General features: G+C 32.8%; 1 long non-coding RNA gene across 1 annotated transcript in view; it reads left to right on the forward strand.

The window, feature by feature from the left end:
* Positions 1-20,642, forward strand: part of LOC129144103 (uncharacterized) — a 69,778-nt gene that overhangs the window by 38,727 nt on the left and 10,409 nt on the right. Inside the window, exon 4 of the long non-coding RNA XR_008548277.2 lies at positions 16,229-16,313. This is a non-coding gene — a long non-coding RNA (uncharacterized LOC129144103). The remainder of the gene's footprint in view (positions 1-16,228; positions 16,314-20,642) is intronic.

The following is a 20,642-nucleotide window of genomic DNA, read 5'->3' on the forward strand; positions in this document are numbered from 1 at the left end:
ATTCTCAACTAATCACTGGAACTAATCACTGGGATTTTGCAATACGTCCTTTGATGAGCTGGGTGTCAGTCTATATAAGGCAAGTGCCCAAACCCAAAACTTAGCAACATATCCAGAAGTATAAATCTAGCATGAGAGACTAACAGGGAATTAATTGTGCTGAGTTTCATTACAGGTTTCCTAATTGAAAGTGCTTCCTGCTGATAGGGCAGGCTTAATAGATATTAAAGGGAAAAAATGAAAATAAGACATTTCCATTGTGATTCTTTACCAATTAAAAATTCCAAACACAGATGCATTTGAGAATGCATTGATTCACTTAAAGATTAACATCTTCTCACACTGAAAATGTTAATATAAAAAAAGATAAAAATTGTTTCAGATAAAAGTATATGTCTTTGATATTTCTATTTCAATATTTTATTGCTTCAAATGTTTGTATTTTTCTATAACAAACAACCATTTAAAAACTCAGTCTAATAAAAAATCCGAATATTGTTCTTGAAACATTAAAAACTTGTAAATATACCATAACTTTCTATAAATTAAATATCCTCATTATTTTTCCTATTTAGGTGGACTTTTTGGATTAAAAAAAGAGATAAATTCAATTTTGTGTGATATAGTGCTGTTATAATATTTCATTGTAATGTTTTGAGAAAAAAGGCACTACAATCAAATAAATAAATGCATTTGAATAGTATGGTTTTATTTCTTAGAAAAATAATGGTAGAAAAGTGTAGTTTCTTTTCAAAAATCAGGATGGCTGTCCTCTAGATATCAGATTCAGTGTGTTAAAATTTTATTTATATATTGTCTTATAAAAATCCAGAAAGAACCAACATTTTTTTTAACCCACGAGAGAATTTGACACCTCTGAATTACTGAACAATCATTGATCAGCATCTAGCATGCACTCTTAAAGCTCATAATAGCTAACAGGAAGTACTGCTATAGGCTATAGAGTTAGGAATTTTAAAATGTCAGGCAACACTAATAATTCATGCATCCTGGGACCATAAAGCCAGTAGCATGTCAATAATAATGGCATGCTCTTTGGAAAACAGGTAAAATTAACATGCTAATGTTTTACCTTAAGAGAATATCATAGAACTTTGGTAAATCATTTTTTTCTGGGATAGGAAGTTCTGATTTGTGTTCTATGGGTTGCTACTACTTATTATGCCTCCTAGATATGTATCCAAATACAAGGCTACATATACTGTCAATTGACAAAGTGCCTGACATGGCATAATAGCAAAATGTGTAGGCAATAAAAAGAAATGCACAAAATAAATATCGATAACTGAAGAAATCAAGTGTGCTAGATGATACAAGAGATTTCACATTTAGGAAACATGTAAGAAAAGAGGTGACAGACAGTGAAGGATACCTTTAGGGAGCCTACTCTTTTGTTAAATTTTGATTAGACTTTTTATTTTTATTTTTATTATTGCAGGATTGCCTATTTTAGAAATAATGCTTAAAAGCAAGATTTCAGTTCAAGGCTTAAAAAGCTACCGGGCTCTTCTGAAACTGTTTCGTTTTGTTTTGTTTTTCTCATGGTCTTCATATTTGAAAGAAGCATGAAGAAAACAGCTGCATTTGAAGAGAAACGGAATACCAGACACAGAGAAAAGGGAAATTGTGTTTTATTGAGCGATTTCTTTATTGCCACTCTGAGAACCAAAAAGTGACTATGGCTATCAAATAAGTCTACCTCAAAAAAATCTTTAGATCAATCTTTAATGAGAAAGAAAGAAAGAAAGATTGTTCACCCAGGTCTTGCTTTATCCACACAATTCTGTCTTTTCCTAACTCATCAATATGCTTGTGGTTCTTAAATTTAGTATTTGAATTAAATGCTCAAGAGCCTTGAATGACATTCACCCACCCCTTAAAAGATATATAGGTCAATTATATGGCATTGATAAAATCCTTGATATGATTTGTGTCCCTTTAATGACATTTCCTCTAACATGACAAAATCACAACAAAACGTAAGAAAAGAGCACCTCATTACAAAGGAACCCACCATACATTATTTAAATGTTTCCCTCTGAGATAGCAAGAGCTAGAATGCATACTGAGTAACTGCTAGTCAACAGGAAATTATTCTTTTTCGTGCAATTCAGACAAATGATTTCTGAGTGGTCATTACAAGAAAAACAAATACCATCTGCAAATAATAATTAGAATGTAATACTATTTAAGCTTTTGAAAAGAATATAAAATACGTATATAGAAGCTCTGAAGCTAATAAAAATATAATACAGATTACTTCAAAGCATTTCACATTTATATTGCTCAACCACTAATAAAATGAAACAATGTTAAATCAATTTTCTTAAGTCCTATTTAAAAAAAAAAATCTCTCAGTTGCATCCAGAATGGTTCAGCTCACTTGAAGTTACAGCCCGGTTTAGGAAAATTGCATTTTACTGCTCTTCTATTGATTTTTTAGCAAATTTAAAACTGTCACTATCTGCTGATTCTGCTTATCTTTGAATTTAAAATGTCCACAGTATTTACATAGCATTGAAAAATTACTGTTTCAATGTATTGTATTTTTAATGCAGCTCTCTTTTTGTGGTTTATATAGCTAGCTTGCTACCAAGAGGACACTTTGATGTCATCCTCCTTTGTAGCATACAATGAAATCACATTTTTCTTTAATCTGCAATGGCATCCTGACGAAAAGTAAAACCATTTCTCATTTCCCTCTTAAGAAAATGAGCATTATCTCAATTGTTTTGCATTTTTAGTTTTCAACAAAGCCTATAGGTAGTGTAGTGGGTAGTTCATTACTTTAAAAATTATTTGCAAACAAACACAACATCATCTTCAAATTAACCCAAGCAGAGATATCAATTTCTAGTTTCTTAGCTTACTGATGACGGTTCTATCCCAAGATAAATATATTATTCAGTTTCTGTTACCCATACAAACACATATCTAAAATGCACATAGAACTCAAATTATAAGCATTTGTTGAATTTCAGTCCCTTCTATTATGCTTTATATCCCTATGATTTAGCAAATGATTTATTCAAAAGATGGCCTTGGGGAATGTTTAAATATCTTCTTAAACAATTAATGTGCATCAATCAATATAAAAACAAGCTTTTTTCCTAGTTCCGGTTGAATATGCTTCTTTTCCTAAAATAGACATTACCAAACAAAAGCTATAGATTCAGTTGCTAAGCATCTATTAAAACCATAACAGCCACATGTGATGTAAGTCATATCACTCTGGCAAAAATGAAATTTGCATTCTTTGTGCAAATTCATCGTGATTGCAGCTCTCAGTAGTGTAACTGTAGGGGCCTATAAGTAATTTTATTGTAATCATGAAAGTATATATTATAGGGTTATTATCTAGGCACATGTAAGAATTTCCATTTCCCCTGAAACTTGAATTTAACAAACCGGCATTGTGCCTACTAACTGAATTTGTTTTACTCTGAAAGTTTTAAAATTATGTTAAACAAAATAAATATATTTTGTTTGTTTGTTTTGTATTATTTTAAACATGAAATCTTCCAGGTCACAGTGCAGATTTGAATTTTTGATTTAGCTATCAATTAAGGAATCAACAGAGATGAAAAGGAAGGAAACGGTTTCATTAAAGGCCTTTCATTTACTCATTCCTTCCACATTCTTTTCAACTTGATCCTATTATGTGCAGAACACTGTACTACCATGTGTCTGGTGTTGAGCAAACTTCATACATATTAAGTCAATACAATTAATTGATAAACGTTTTCCATACCTATATTTACTCAATTATAAAGCATTGAAATAAATATCTTAGATGTGGTGTTTACCATGAACATAATCACCCCATAGAAACCATTTACCTTCCACTAACTTTAGTTATTTGGATAAAATTGAGCAGTTAGGCCTGCTTCCAAGTTGTGCTTATCCTAAGACATTCTTCCATTTTCAAAGTTACCAGCTTGGTGTCAATATTAAAAAAACACAATAATTTCTAGGATGAAAGCAAAGATCTTTTAACAACTCCAAGACTTCGTTCGAAAGACTCTAAGTGAAACTAATAAACTCCTGTTTAGTTTCCAAACATTACATATTCAAGTCCTCCGAAGTCAATATTGTTTGTAAGAAGGCATGTAAAATGTACATTGAAAAAAAATTCACAGAAAAAAAGTGTTTATACTATATTTGATGAATTATAAAGGTCTAATTCTGCATGATTTTATAATTATTTCTTAATTATAATTTTCATACCTTCTTTGAGGTTTTTTAAACTCTCAGCTTACCCATATCATTTTACACTTGACAAAAATGAAGTATTGGAAATTTTGTTATACATGAATCTAAGTGCCTCAATTATTGATAATACTTATATGAATCAAGTTATCAAATGTATCAAAATTTGTCACCCAGGAGTAAGAGATGGAATGTTCTAGTATATGGAAGCAGTTTGATAGTGTTTTTTGGTGCATTTCAGACAGGGATACATTTCTTAATGAAGGACACTCCTTTTTCCACTACCAAGGGCTGAGTCTATTTTTTAATAATAAGATTCTTGTAATTGTAAATATAATGTAATCTAATTTTATGCAATTTTGAAAAATTTTAGAAGTGTAAAGAAATTTACAAGAACAAACTGGTCATAGTCTCTCCTTGATAGCTGTCATGCGTTTTAAATATAGTTAGATAGAAAAATAGAAATAGCTACAAATACAGATATGCACACATACAGAGATACAATTCTTCCTAAAATTATGTGATTCTTTTTTAAAGATTTTTTTAAATGGTCAGTTTTCATTGATTTAAAAGCATTTCCCATGTTAAGAATAATATTATAAATTTTAATTATTTGTAATATCTTTTCCTCGTACAGGTATACTAAAATTTATTTACCCAGTTCCATTTTGTTGGATATTTAAGTTATTCCCATATTTTAATATTGCAAATGTCGCTGTCATAAACACCTTTCAATACACTTTTAGTCAGTAATCTAGTTTTTTATGATATATTCCCAGAAATAAAATGTATTGTCTCAGATGATACAAACATTTTAAGCTTTTCAGTGCATCTTGCCAAGATGATTTTTAGAGAGTTTATCAATTAATTGCCACTATTCATATTTTAAAGTGTTGATTCTATTGTATTTATATCAACTATGTGTTCCAATTTCAGTAAAATATTGCTAACTTGATAGCTGGGAAATGGAATCATGTGTTGTTTAAATGTGCAACACCCATATTCTAAGGAGGAAATCAGAGCTGCATTAAAGATAGGGACTCATAGCAGATGGTGGGGTCTTGCAGGTGACCTGGCCTGGCTATAATTTCTCACTTATAAATGTATAACTAGACTTCCAGAGGGAGCTCAGGGCAACTCTGGGAATTTTACAGAGCACATTCTTTGGACTTGACCTCCAAAACCCATGAACCCTCTGGGGATAGAAAAAAGAGCTTCCCATGTGCATAGACCAGGACAGAATTCCTTTCTGTCCACACCTTTAAAATATAGACATTATATTAAAATATACTCATAAATTTATAGATGAAGATTCCTCAGTAGACAACTAGAGACATAATCTATTCATACTGTAGAAATAATTTTTAGGTGTAATAGTGATAATTATCTTTGCAACATGACATTCCATCAAACTAGTAGTTTTCTGAGTAATTGCTGAATTATTTGGAAGGAATTTCAGGCAATAGTTTAAAAGAAAAGGCCTTATCTTGATATGACTTTGCTTTATGTCACTTTCTGTGTAGAAACTAGTAAAAGCTTATAGCAATATTACTAACCATTAGATCAGAAAATTATTTTGACTTTTCTACTTTTTAATGAACAATAGTTTGCTTATTATTCCATATGTTGAGGTATTAGCATAAGTGAATTAAATAGATGAATGGAGCTACATTTCTGAAATTAAATTTTGTGATTTAAACTGATATCACCTTAATGAAGATCATTTACACTAATTCCATACGATGCCAAAATAAATTAATTCAAATTGGTTATCAAGTTACAGAGAAAACGTTGGACCTACAAAGTTCATGGAAAATGTAGTGTTGTAATTAGCTGATATTTGAAATCAAGAATCTAGAAAAAATTAGCAAGGTCTAATTGAAAAAAAATTTAGACTGTAATTCAGAAAATGTATGTAATTACTACTTGGTAAGAGACTGTTGCAAAAAGAATCATAGATCCCAAACAATGTAAACAATGTAATTTATTTCAACTCAAAATTATAAAATGTCTTGGTAATAAACATTATTTGCAAATGTTATTAAAAAGCTTATAAATTTATTTATAGGTAAATTTTTTTGTGCATGTGTGGCATCTGGAAATTTATTCTCTAGACAGACCTTCAGGGATCACACAAAAGCAGAAAGGCTTTTCTCCCAAATCTTCTACTGCTCAGGATTTATTTAATGATTAATTTGGACAGATCTGTGGGGCCTGGTGGTTTACACCTGTATTTCCAACTCTCTGGGAGGCTGAGGTGGGAGGATTGCTTGAGGCTAGGAGTTGAAGGCTGCAGTGAGCTATGATCGTATCTTTGTACTCCAGCCTAGGTGACAGAGCCAGACCCTGTCTCTAAAATTAAACAACAACAACAACAACTAAAACATAAAAATCTGAGAAGAATAATAATTTCCGGTTAATAAGTGACATAACACCAATGTGCCTTATTTATTTTCCCCAAAACTTGGAATAATAATAGTGTATATTTCCTATGTTTTTAATAATTTCTAGACATTTTACTATGTTTAAATCCATTCATTGTTTGCAATAAAAGCATCATAAATAGTGAATACATTGATATATTTAAAATATTCCCTGTACAATTATTGAGGATCATTAGAAATGTCATGTGAGAGGCAGTACATACTTGGAACCAGCATTTTCTCTAAAACTTCCTAGGACTTTTAAGAGAATAATAAACTTCAAATGTACTTCAATAAGTTCCACAGAAAAGATTTAATGTTGAACAGTCTTCTCTAACTCATTTCAAGTACAAGAGCTAACATTAAGAAGTCTGAGACAAATAGTTACAGACTGGGTATTTTTCTGTAATTGTGATCCAATTTCACATTGCTTTTAAGGTCACAAAAACTCAGAGGGTATTCCTGATACATGATCTCAATCTCCAACAGATGAGACTGGCCCTCATGAGTACATGTTGCGATGAGACTATCTTCAAAATTGAAGTGGTTATGAAAGTATGAACAGGATAATGTGTCAGAAAATATACAAAGGATTATTAATAAAGTAAAATGAACATAGGAATCAATTGCTTAAGTGTCACACGTTACTGATATCACAATGATGACATAAAACTTTTAGACTTCACTTTTGTTTTTAAAAGATTTTGAAAGAAATGCAATTGATCTAATCTATCATGGAGAGACAGACTCATGATCCTTTTCCTGTGGAAAACAAGGCAAGCTTTATTTTTTTCTTTTTTTAATTTTCCACTATTGGACACTATTTCCAAAGTTTAACGGTGATAGAACAAGTGGAATAGCTTTCATTTTATAGTCGTGTCAACACTACCCAATTGTGGTTGTAGAGCTGGTTATTCTTTAACTTCTCTTACACTCTTGGGGCCCTCTGCCCTCCAAGAAATAAAAAGAGAAAATGAAGTTGCATTGTAGTAGAAGAGATTAAAGCTACATATAACAATTTCTAGACAGGAAGAATTGTTAAATTTTGAACACACTAAGGGAGACTAATAAATCAATCTCTTTCTCTCCTTCCTGCTTTTCTAATTTCTTTAAAGACATTCCTTTCTAAAGTTAAATTGCTTGACAAGCTGCATTCTGTTTTAGTGATTGTCATTATTATACCCAAGTTAGATGAGAAACATTAAGCATTATATTTTAAACTCTAAAAGAAAACATGCTTAAGACAAAATATATCAGTTACATAGGTATACAATCTTATTCCTTTCTCTCAAACCATGAATAATTACCTTATACAGGTAAAATTGCTCAGGAATTTAATTTGCTATTTGGAACCCCAAATTTTTCATTGACAATTTCAGAAAAGGAAAAACCCAATTCAGTACAAACAGGTTCACATTTGCTAATTGCCTTTACTTGAGACTTAAAGCTCAAATACTTGCCTGAGATCAACATAGACATTGAAAACAATCTATTTCAATAGAAAGCTAAGATGCAATACAAAATATGGAAATACTTTCTGCTAAACTTTAGGCTCAAGGAAACTTCAAAAATATATATATAGCATTGTGTGTGTGCATGTGTGTGCAAATATATCACAATTTATTTGTCCATTTTCCTGTCAATGAGAATTAGAGTTGGCATTATTTTGCTATTACAAGTAGTACTGCTAAAAATATTATTGTACATATCTTCTGGTGCATGTCTTCTTATACATACACATGTATACACATACACACATATGCACATATCTTGAGGAATTTCTGGATTGTAGAATGCATGAAAATTCAGCTTTACAAGATAATATTTAATTATTTTTGAAAACACTTGTGTCAATTTACTCTACCTCTAACAATGTGTAGTAGAATGATTTATCCACATTGTCTCTAACACTTGGTATTGTCAGCCTTCTTTTTGGTATGGGATGAAGGGTATTATTCTCTCTTTACTACTAATATGCATTATTTGAAATCAAACACAGAGCTTTCCAATTGGCATGCTAATATACCCCAGTGTTTCCAAACAGGCTGCAGGTTTGCCAACAACAGTGATTCCAGCAGCTCTCAGAGCTTAGGCGTGGGGCCCGGCCTTTTGCTTCCAATGTCTGCTGGACAAACCCTTCTCTTTTACCCCAGCATGTACACAAATACTATTTTCAATGAGTGCCATAATATGGAAATATTTAAGAAATCCTACTGTACAATATACATGGTGGATGGTAGTGTTGATGGTAGTGTTGGGAATTATCCAAATTACAGTGATAAATACATAAATGTGGGGCTCATAAAACCCCTGGAAGCAAAAGAAATAACTTCTCTTTTTAATCTACCAGTTTAAAATACATGTTTGTGTTTGATAAAGTCATCTTCCAAGGATCCCAGGGAAAGGTGACCAATAAAAGAAACTGTAAGATGCTCTAAGTCTCTTAAATTTATAGCACAGTGATTAGTGAAAATATCCCTCACTCCAATAAATAAGAGAAAAAGGATATTTATTTTGATAGCCTGGCTTTCTATTTTTAAAAGTCAATTGCACCACCCCATGGACATTTAAGCCACTGCTAATAAAGGCCATTTTTCTCTGTTTTATTTTGCAACTATAGGTATGGGTGGAATTTTGGACCCACAATTAATAGAGTCTTTTCTTTTGCTTTTCTTTGGGGTTGTTGTGTATGCAAGAGTTCATGTTTCCTAATTCACATTTAGCAACCAGTGTGTTTCTTGTAGTCCTTAGAAATAAGTTCACAGAAATCATCATGACATTCTTGGCTCTTGAAAATTCTTCAGTTTTCGAATGCATGCACACTTATAAAACTTTTTTACTGAAAAGAAAAAACAGAATAAAAAACAAAAAAGCCTAACACACATGTTTATTATTTTGTTTTCAGTTTTTGCATGTGCAAAGTTCTATTTTTAAATGTAACTTATTTCAATATGGTCTTGTCCTGTCCTTGGATTTAATTTAGTAGACTTTGTCTTTGAATGAATTTTCTTATGAAAATGTAGCAATTTTATTGTATGTATGTACAAAATCTGTTCTTTAAAATGGGAATAGTTTTATATAGAAATGAAATATCAAGAAATCTAATTCTTGACTATGATGAAGGATTTTTGTATAAAAAGTAGTAGTGGAAAACGTTGCCTTTCTTGGGGTCATCATTTTCACTCACCACATTTCATAAAAATATTAGGTGTTCTGAAAAGTTAACAAAGTTAAAAAAAAACTTCTCTATTACCTTAAGTGCGTATTTGTAAATTATCTTAGTTACCTCAGAACTCTCTCTCTTAGTGTGCTGTTTGATGCAGATAAATTACACAGTAATTTTAATGTTTAAGTATTAAATACCAGGCACTATAATATATAACACTGTCTTATATCTCATTTAATTTCACAACCTGTGAAATAGGGACTATTATCCCAATTTTACAGCTGATAAAATTGAGTCTCGGGTAGGTTAAGTAATTTATTCATGGTTCAATAGTTAGTAAGTGGAGCTAAAATTTAGTTAATCTGGTTTCCAAAGCCCACAATTATCCCCACTTGACCATCTTACCTCCAGAGCTTGAAATATGTGTGGGTTTCTCAAGATGAGCACAAAAATGCCCAGTTCAAAAGATAAAAATAAGAAATAACATGTCATTGTACTTAATATGATGGGGACATTTAGGTCAGAGACTCAAGGCTAGATCTGGAATGAACCTTGGCCAATGACATATATAGATCTCACAAGGTAAGAAGTAGTGTCTGATAATCTGAACTCACCTGTTACACCCTCAGAGGACATAGGATACTTTTGGAGTTTCCAGCCAGACTGAAAATCTCAGACACTTTTTTCTTTTCTTTTGAGACAGGGTCTTGCTCTGTTTCCCAGACTGAAGTGCAGTGGCACAATCATAGCTCACTGTAACCTCGAACTCCTGGGCTCAAGTGATCTTCCTGCCTCAGCACCCTGAGTAGCTGGGGCTACAGGCATGTGCCAGCATGTATCCAGCTAAAATTTTTGTTTTTCCTAGAGATGAGGTCTTCCTATGTTGCCCAGGCTGACACTTATTTTTTAACAAGGATAACGATGGGACTTTGAGGTTGATCATTTTCAGTTAGCGTAAGAATCAAGTGGCTATGAAAATAACTCTTAACCACAGGAGAGTCCTAGAGACAAGTGTGGTGAGTCTAGACAAACCAATTGAACAAAAGCAGAGAGTATGTGTGTTTTGCCATTGCTATATTCCCAACACCTAGAACTGTACCTGACACATAGTAGACATTCAGTAAATAGTTGTTAAAAGATTAAACTCGGGGATTAGAGCAAGATTTTTATTAGAATCCTTGAAAATTGGTCATAACTCTCTAGATCTGATGACACTTGGACTCAGTCATTTACCCCCAAATCCCTCGTATCTGCACTAGTTACATCTCAAAGCACTCACCTGCTTCTACACATTTATAAACTATGACCTCCACTAGAATCATAGCACCCAAAACTTCATGGAAGGGAATTTAGGGTCACATAGTTCAGCCTCCCACACTGAGTAGCCATCTAGCCTCCAAATATTAACTACTGCTCTAAGAGCTCTTTCCCAAATCTCCCTGAACAAATTATAGCAATTGCTTTAGAAAATAAAGATTCCCATGTCTTCCTTTGGAAATTCTGACTCCAAAAATCTTTTATTTTAAAAACACATCTCAGGTAATTTTTATGCACAGGCATCATCTGTGAGAAATGCTTTTCTACAGTACCCATCTCCATTTTCAGAGAGCTCCGATGGAAATTTCTATGAACTAATTCTCCTGCACATACTTTGGTACAAGTGGGCTACTGGAGCCACCTTCCTTCGTTCAATCAAACAGCATTTATTCAGCTTATTTAATGAACACTATCCAAGATACTTGGGGGACAGAAATGAAAAGATGGGGAGACCTGTCAAACATATGGTACTATGTCTATGCAAAATAACATTGGAATGTAGATTCACAGTGGAAGGCAGGGCAGGCATGGAAGAATTCTGAGAATGAGTGTGACATAAGCAGATTTGAGTCTGGAAAGATCACTTGGGAGTGATGTCAGGCATAGTAAGGTGGTGATTCTTAAGTCAAGTAGCTAGTAAGAAGGCTATTTCTGTTGTCCAACCAAGAAAGAATGAAAACGTGCACAAGAACAAAGGCAAGTGAGATAGAGAGAAGAATTACTCAAGATCCTTTTCATCCAGTTTCAACAAATGAGGATATTAAACTAAGACAATTAGATTGAAAGATATATTTACTATAAAATAAGTAGATGTCAGCAAGTATCAAACATTGGTCAGTCATCCCATTCACTCCTCCAAAAATATTAATCAAGCACATGTATTTGTTTGGTGCTGAGTTAGAGATACAAAAATGTACACAATGAATAAGACACAATTCCTGCTCTTAGGGGTCCACTTTTAGCAAAAGAATTAGAATTACAGAGGGACAATTATAATAATATAGTATTTAAAAGAAAGGCTATAATATTGCTATTAAAATGCACCATCAAATTAGAGAGGGGGTTTTAGAGAATATTTATGTGGGAACATAATGAATAAGTAATCCTTTTAGAAATAACAGTAATTTATTGAAGTCTCATGTAAATTATGGGATGTTTTCATATACTTACTTACAGTTTCTTTTTGAAAATGAGTTACAGGTGGCAGGGAGATATTATTGGCCACAAAAGACAGGACGAGGCACGCAACTTCAACAGTAAAATTAAAATTAAATTAATCAAAAACACAGAAGACCTCCCAGAATATTATTTACAAAAAGCATCATGTTGTGAATCAAACTTCTATTTAAATTGCTTTCCCATATTACCCTAGTGAGGCTTCCTACTTAATGAAATATCTGGCAAGGAAGATTTGGGGAACATTTATCCAAAATGCCAGAACTGCTTTCCACTTTGCTCAAATGTTAGCAAGAATCTTTGAAAGTAGCAATACATTTTCCAGACATCATTGTCAAATTTCCCCTAAAGGAGCAATGTGAGTAGATAGTAAGAGAACCATGAATCAGATTGTCAATGCCAGGCTTATGCTACTAAGTTTCCAGGAACATGGTTCTAAGTTTGCAGTCACTAGTTTTGCAGTCACTGTTCCATTTTAGGATTGAATTCTATTTTTCAAATTAATTTTTTACAAATGTTAATCTTATGTGACCCTTTCATTCATCAAAGTGTATCATTCATTCTACCTCTTAATTGTATGTATATGAGGAATTAAAGTAATTTAAATATTAGCCAATTTAACACAAAAGTTAATAAAACAAAATTGCTTGGCAACAATTAGAATGCATTCCAAATCAAAACAGAAATAGCATACATTGTCTGCCAGACTGTATTATCCATTAGGCTAGATGGTCTCTCAGTGACTATACCTCTATAATAGATCTGACCACATTGTATTGTTGATATTCTTTTCTGCATTTACATAGCACCTTTCTTGCTAGAATAGGTGTTTTTGGAGGGGATGTACTATGACTTATTCATCTTTGTATCTGAAGAAATTCCTGGCACAAAGTAGACTTTCAATAATTGTATGATAGATGACTAATCGACTACCTAACTAAATTAACAAATTATCTCTGTCTTACTGTTTTGTGTTGGGCCTATACTCTTTTGTTTATATCAGTTATTTGATTTTTGGACTGGCATAAGATTTGATTTGAAATTCTCTTTTGAAGTTATATATTGACTAAAAGCCATAAATATAAAATATAAAATAAATGTAAATATAAATATAAAAAATAAATATAAATATAAATACTGTATTAGATATTTTTCATTCTAAATGAATGAGCAAATTTATTAATAGGTTCTTAAATTAATGAGTTTGCTAATAGATAATATTTTTCTGAGTGCTTGCGCACTCCCAGAATATTTTTTTAAACAGAGAAAATGACCAATTATAAGCTTGAAAACCTGTCAGGAAAAAAATAGTAACCTAGAGGAAAAATATGTTAAGGTAAAAAGAGAATAAATCAATCACTGAGGCTTCCAGAAATGACAGAATTATCCAGTAATTCTTTTCTAGTATTTATCCATTTGTTCAACAGTATTGTCTTCCAATGTTCTCTGAAGGATAATTATGTAAATACTTAGCATTCTCAAAATAATGATAAAAAGGTATTCTGCCCCTCAGAAAAAATTAACGATTTAACAAGGGAAAGAATATTAAAGAAAAGAATAGTCATGCCAGATCTAAGGGGAGAATGAACATAAAAGAAACAAGTAACTTAATTAACTAAGATGTCAGAAGGTAAATCAGTGAAAAATATAATTGTACTTTAATCTATAAATAAGACAATGGCCCAAGATAATTTGTTCTGTCTCCTCATGATCTCTGCTATCATTTACATTGAAAATAGTGCCATATCAAATGTTGTTATTTGTATATGAAGATGGTGCTATGACTCATCAGTAACAAATCTACAGAATTGCTTTGTTTTAGGAGTAGGAAAGGGCTGGTAATAAATTCATTCACACTCTCAGCTGGTCCTCTTGTGAGCAATGGTGTACATTGGCAAGTTGAAGTTACAGCTGCAGTCAGTCAGTGAGCCTAAAACAAAACAAAACAAAAAACCCAGTGAGTGAAAAATCAATTAGATTGTAATTGGTGAATGGGGGAGAGTGAATCTCAGACCTGATATATCAACACCAATCTCTGACAAACTAATCTAGGCTATCCATGTGATATCCACGAATCTATATTTAATCAATTTTTAACATCAGATGCTTTTATAATTTAATGAATTTGAGAAAATGTCCCCAATTCCTGCTTAATGTACTGACTCCAGCATGTGCATTACAAATAGAATGTGAGACATCACTCAGTACTATAACTATGAGAAAATATGTAAAAATGCGTGGTCAGTCTCAACTTTTCATGGAAAAACACAATCCACATAATATTTTGAGTGGTCTCTTCACATGGACCAGCCCAATTGCTGGCAGGTGAGTTTGATTTCCCCACAAAATAAGTAAGTTGAATAGGAATCATTAAGCTTTTTGACTCAATGCCTCTGGTGGAATGTCGTGAAAAGATTTTTTTTTATGTTTAATGCTTTTAAATGATGAAAGCATGACCTAGCATAGGCTTTGTAGTCAATCATGAAGAGGAACTATCATTGATGTTGAAGTTATGCTGTGTCAGGTACTATACCACTCCTCATGTTGGACTCAGTTCTAACAGTAGAACTATATGGTAGTATTTTATTTATTTTCTAGATAACAAATTAAATCTTGGAGTAAAAATTTGTCCGGGGTCAAAGATGGCAAAGATTGAATTTGGTTACAAAGACTTACTCTTAAATCCATGATCTTTTTTATTTAAAACAAAGATAACAAAAATATAACCAAACAGCTTGGCTAGAATTTATGTAATTTGTATTATTTATATTAATAAATGGGTATAAATACTTGACCTAAAAACTCAAGGGGCAGAACATGGATTTTTATATGACCATGATTTTTGACCAAGAGCTTTATACATTCAGAACATATTGTCAGAAATATTCTATTTTCTCAGTTATTTTAGCTTTATCTTAAAGACTTTACTAAACTGGCAGAATTCATGGGTAGTTACAGCTTTCCAGTCATGCTAAGGTTTTAAGAGATGGTTATAACCCAGAAAGTAAACATCTGTTGGTTTAAAAATTAAAGTATTTCTTTCATTAATTTATCCAAGACTTTTTAAATGCGATTCTCAGCGTGGCTTATCATGATCCCTATATTAAAGATAGTCCAATATCTATGAAGTTAAACTACATACTCCAAGGCCAATCAAAGCACTTCTAATTTACCATTCTTTATGGGGATTCTCTGTTTAAACAACTTGGGAACGTTATTTTAAAAAGTGTGCGGCAACCAAGAAAGTACAGCTGCATACATACATAGATACTTTCAATCACTGATATGCATGCATGTAAATGAATCGCGGTGAAACAATCATTTCAAAAGATAATGAAAGGTTGCCTTAAAGTCTTTTCTTCCACATTCCCATGGCCTACTAAAAATTCTATCTTATTGACCATGTTGTATTGTCAATGCTTTCTTGCCCAACCAGAGTATGAGCTTTATATGGGCAGAGACTATATATTTTTTCTCAGTGATATCAGTGCATAACACAGTTCTGGCACTTACTGATTACTTATTGAATAAATAATTGAATGGTGTAAAGTAAAATATCAAATTACATAATAGCATCATAGGTTATAATTCACATCCGTATCCATGAGTGGATCTGATTTTTTCCTGCATACTCTTGAATGCTTGAAAATGCATCTTTGGTTCATCCAGGCACAAATTTTATAGAAGAGAGTTCTATTTAATCATGTATAGATGAAATAGAATTATTACTCAAAAGCAACAGGAGCCACCTATAGTGCCCATGACAGAAGCTGAAAGGAGTTGACTTTCCTTGAATTCTAAGCAATTGTTGCATGCTGGTCCCTGGACAATAATATAAAGCTGGTAAAGTTTGTATTTGAGATGACCTTCAACCTCCATTTTTTTAACTTGTTTGACCTTTTGCCTCTTTTCCCAGGCATCCAAAGCCTCTGGGATGTGTTCTGACTGTAAAAACTCTGATGTTGTGAAAAAAGCTTACGTTTTGCCTCCACTCAAACCAGGTAACTGGCTTGGATGTGAGTTAATTTCTCTACACTTAGTCCTCTCGGTGTAAGTTTAGAATAATAGTGATCTTCCCCTGAAAGGAATGGTGTAGGCCTATATGAAAGGATGTAAGTGAGAATGCTCAATAAACTGTGCAACCTTAAACAGATATTTGATGTCACTCAAAAGAGACTTAAAATGAGGGAACTTCTAAGGCCCTCTCTCCACTGATGTATTTATGACCCAAATAACTCCATTTACTCCCTTCTATAAATTCCCGTCTCTTGTTGCAATTGTTGGGACAGAAAATAATCTGACTGTTCCCTAAATTTATTCACCTTAAGAAAAAAATGCCTGATAAGGCCAGGTGTGTTGGCCGATGCCTGTAATCCCAGCAAAGGCGGGCTGATGGCCTGAGCTCAGGAGTTTGAGTTCAGCCTGGGCAATGTGGTGAAACCCTGTCTCTACAAAAAACTACAAACATTAGCAGGGCATGGTGTTGCACGCCTGTAGTCCCAGCTACTTGGGATGCTGAGGTGGGAGGACCGCTTAAGCCTGGGAGGCAGAGGTTGCAGTGAACGGAGATCACGCCACTTCTCTCTAGCCCAGGCAACAGAAAGAGGCCCCATCTCAGAAAAAAAAAAAAAAAAAAGAAAAGAAAAGAAAAGAAAAGAAAAAATGCCTTATGAACATAAAACCACCTTAGTTTGTTGAGATTTTTTAAGAGAGAATTGTGAATCTAATTATTCTGCAGCCTGTTGGGGACAAGTCCTTCCTTTGTCTACTCTGTTCATCTCTATCCTAAGAAACACAAGAGTCAGAAAGGTGGTATCCCAGAAACAAAAGCCTATTCATCTCAATGTTAAGGCTCTGATACATAAAGGATGGTAATTTAATTTCCTGAAATTTGTTAGTCCGAAAGTTTAATTAAGAGAAACCAAGACACTAAAATAGTTTTGTATCAAATCTGTAGAATAGTGGGACTTAACTACTAGATGACTTATGTTTCCATACTGATTGTTAAAATGATATTTATGAAAGAAACGAAGCGTAACCATTTTAACAATTCTAGGCATACTCTAAGAGGTAAAATTAAAATTAGGGAAAATGAGACCATTTATAATGGGCCATTATGACTCTGAATAACGATGATTATTGGTTCTGCTTAATAAAACTGTCATCTAACACAAAATAGATATTAAGCTAAATTACATTACATTATCATTCTATCATCCCACAGAATTAAATGCAAATCTTAAAAAATAGATCCACAAGGAAACAGACCCAATATTAACCTTTTCTACCTATTTCCAATTAGCTTTAATTAGTAAAAGAACCCATGTGAAGAAGTTAAAAAAGTATATGCTGCAAAATGCATATAATTTACTAGAGCAAATGACTAAATATTTATTACTTGTGTATTTTTAAAACAAGGTAGCTTTGTTTTAGAACAGGAGGATTCCAAGACAGCAGCAGAACTTCTCAAACTTCCCTCCTATTATTTAACTTTTGCTCCTTCATTCCATAGCTTTTCCTTCCTGTCAGTCTCTTCCTGTCCCATCTGCTGACCAAGTCATGTAGAGGAATCTTTGCTTTACCTTTCTATCATTGCCATTTCTAAATCTGATTGCACTCAGACAGTATTTCTTTCAAGGTACTTCTTTGGCTCTCAGAATCAAAATTTATGGTTTACGTGACTTCACATGTTGTGAAAATACAGATATTTAGATCTCAGACCTAATTAATCAGAAACTCTATGGTGGGACCTATGGATCTACACTTTAGTGTTCTCCGGAGGTGATTTTTAATATCTCTGGTTTGAGAATTACTGTACTTGAACTACTGACAATTACTAAAGGCAACATATTAATATTAAGGTATATCGTTGTGAAGTTTAACATTTACTTGGTTTATATTTAATCCATTACTGTAAACATTTATTGAGAACATACTATTTGCCAGGCTGTTTACTGGGTAGTAGGGCTACCTAGATAATGAAGCATCCTTTCTCTCGTGCATATTACAGTCTTATCAGAGGCATTTGCTCTTTCGAATCACTTATAGCATTATCTCTTCAGAACACTATAGAATCCTGTGTTCCCTGCTCCCACTAGTGTAAGCCAAAAAGAGATTTCAGTCAAATAAAATCACAAATAATTGAAATAAAACAATAATAGAGAGTATGTAGACTAGATGTAGATGAAGAGAAAAATAAGTGAATAGGTAGATCGAAGCATACAAAAATGCAACAGAGAGAGAAAAAGAAAAGAAAAATATTAAAGGAAATTTAAAAGGCATGGAAAAAAATATCAAGAAGCCCTGGCATATGTCTAATAAGAATTCCAGTAACAAATATTATTATTGATAGGAAAGAGGAAATATTTGAAATGATGGCTGAAATCTTTCTTGAAAACTGAAGAAAGCAATGATTAATTATTTTGAAAATTTAAATAAACAAAAACCCCCAAATTATACCTAGTCACTTTGTAGTGGAATTGCAGAACATCAAGGACAAAGAGAGAATTTTGAAATCAAATAGAGATAAAAGGTAATTTACAAAGGAACAATCAGGTGGATAGAAGACCTCATCAGCATTAGGAAAGACCAAAAGAGAATGAAGGAGTAACTTCAATGTGCTGACAAGATAAATCTCAGTGAAAAGTTAAACATTTAAGAGAGAAGGTGGAATAAAGAAGTTTAAAGATGCACAATGACACAGAATTTCCTACTTTCACTTGAAAAAATACTAAATGACGTATTTCATTAAGAAATAAATAAATCAAGAAAGAAGGAATATGATTCAGGAAGAAACAGTGAACAAATAAATCGGTAAAAAATATTTTTAAATCTAAGTAAATTTTGGGATATAAATGACATTTGTACTACAAACACTATTTGTTATGGCTTCAGTAAAAACTACAATTAAGTTACAGATAACCTAAATGTTTATAAAAATAGATTGTCAACAGGCAATTTTATTTTTAACAAACTAATTTGGGGAGATATCAAGAGGCACTTGAATTAACGTTAAATATGTAATCAAAATCAGTTTATTTTCCCTTTATATTATCACTTTAATGGCAACTTAAAACTCAGCTGACATGAAAATGGGTCTTATTTCCCCTAGAAGAGGTTTACCAATTTCCCCTAAAAGGATGTTTTCTATTATTTTAAGCAGCAATTTCGTTGTCTAGTTTTAGCTTGTCAAACTTGTCAAACATTTAATTGTTGAATGATTAGCTCTTCACAAACAATGAAGGCCCCATCTTAAAAGCTTTTTTGTTTATCAGAGACATCCTAACCTTGTATGCCTCGTTTCTCAAGTTATAGATATTAGCAGTATTATAATGGTGTTAACAAAGAGAAGAGGCTATATGTGACAGAAAACCTGTTTATTATGTAATTTAGGAGTTGGATTGGTGTGCTGCAGATTAATAACTCTCATTTATGTTGTAGCTATACTTAAAAAACATCATGGAGTCTTTCCATTTTTTCACTGCTTAGATTGATGGGTTTTTCCCTGAAAACAAAATAAAACAAAAACAAAAACAACTTTTGAATAACATGGCATCTGGTAAAGTCAAGGAATTAAATTTGTTTTTTTCTTCCTCTTCGAGAGAGTTGGCATAGTTTGAAAGAATATTTTCAAGAAACAAGGAAATAAGTATGAACTTTCATATTTAATGAGAAATTGAAAGGTGAGTTCATAATAACCTCAGTTCAACGTTTTATCAAAAGTGTTGGCATTAGTAGGCTGGGCGCGGTGGCTCACGCCTGTAATCCCAGCACTTTGGGAGGCTGAGGCGGGTGGATCACGAGGTCAGGAGATCGAGACCATCCTGGCTAAGACAGTGAAACCCCATCTCTACTAAAAATACAAAAAATTAGCTGGGCGTGGTGGTGGGCACCTGTAGTCCCAGCTACTCGGGAGGCTGAGGTAGGAGAATGGTGTGAACCCGGGAGGCGGAGCTCGCAGTGAGCCAAAATCGCACCACTGCACTCCAGCCTGGGCAACAGAGCAAGACTCCATCTCAAAAAAATAAAAAATAAAAAAAAGTGTTGGCATTAGTAATATCAATATATTGTCAACATCTGCTAAAAGTCATCAAACACCTGGTCAGTTCATGCAATCAGGAAAAAAAAAAGTTGTTTGATTCACTTAAAAAAATCAAATCATTTAAGTGTGACTAATGCTTTTTGAATCTTTTGGGGGTATGTGAAAATAAACTGATGAATGGTTTAAAAAATGTTTATGTTAATTGCTACAGAAGTATAAATTTTAGTCGTTTTAAGAATTTTTTTTCTTACTACATTTCCATGCAATTAAGAAAATTATCATATTTCTT

This window comes from Pan troglodytes, chromosome 1 (assembly GCF_028858775.2).
Source record: "Pan troglodytes isolate AG18354 chromosome 1, NHGRI_mPanTro3-v2.0_pri, whole genome shotgun sequence".
NCBI classification, from domain to species: Eukaryota; Metazoa; Chordata; class Mammalia; order Primates; family Hominidae; genus Pan; species Pan troglodytes.